The sequence below is a fragment of the Acanthisitta chloris genome, unplaced genomic scaffold, assembly GCF_000695815.1.
Source record: "Acanthisitta chloris isolate BGI_N310 unplaced genomic scaffold, ASM69581v1 scaffold8315, whole genome shotgun sequence".
In the NCBI taxonomy this organism is placed as follows: Eukaryota; Metazoa; Chordata; class Aves; order Passeriformes; family Acanthisittidae; genus Acanthisitta; species Acanthisitta chloris.
This window is the reverse complement of record NW_008673170.1, coordinates 102,617-103,395: the sequence shown is the minus strand read 5'-3', so window position 1 is coordinate 103,395 and position 779 is coordinate 102,617.

Here is a 779-nt window from a genome sequence, read left to right as displayed (position 1 = left end):
CCCTACATTACTAGAGACTTTTATCAATCTGTTATAAGAAATTGCTGACGGTTTTAGCATGAGGATTGGCCATGATTGCCAGGTTTTAACAAAGGATAGATTTTTCCACCTGCTCATTGGTCAGAGGCAACGTCCCTCTACCTCTTTAGATCGCAACTTGGTAAAACCTGAGTTGTTTTAGTGATCTGTCTCCTGTAGCAGTAGACTCAGGTGTTTGCAGTTGAGATTGTACAATCTCTGTGCTCAACTCATTCCATAAATCCTTGTAGCACTCTTTTTTTTCTCCTTACTTAATCTTCACCAACAAAGCCTCAAAAATTAAACCTGTTTGTTGAACAGAGACTTATTTTCACTTGTTAATTTCCTAATTTAAAACAAGTACCAAAGATACAAGTGTAACAAGAATTGCTTGGTGCTCTGACTTGCTTGACTTACTCTGTCAAATAAATGCTGCATTTTATGTCTGTGTTTTTCATGACTTTCACTGTGCTGACAACTCACAGAATCAGTTTGGAAAGGACTTCTGAGATCATCAAGTCCAACCTATGATGTAACACCACCATGCCAACTAGACCATGACACTAGGTGCCACATTCAGTCCGTCTTTAAACACCTCCAGGGATGGTGACTCCACCACCTCCCTGGGCAGCACATTCCATTGTCTAATCACCCTTTCTGGGAAGAAATTCTTCACAGAAAAGAGTGATGTGGTACCATGTTTCAATACACTTGTGAGTTTTTGGAAACTCTCAAAGATGCTGTTGTTAAGCAGTGGAGTC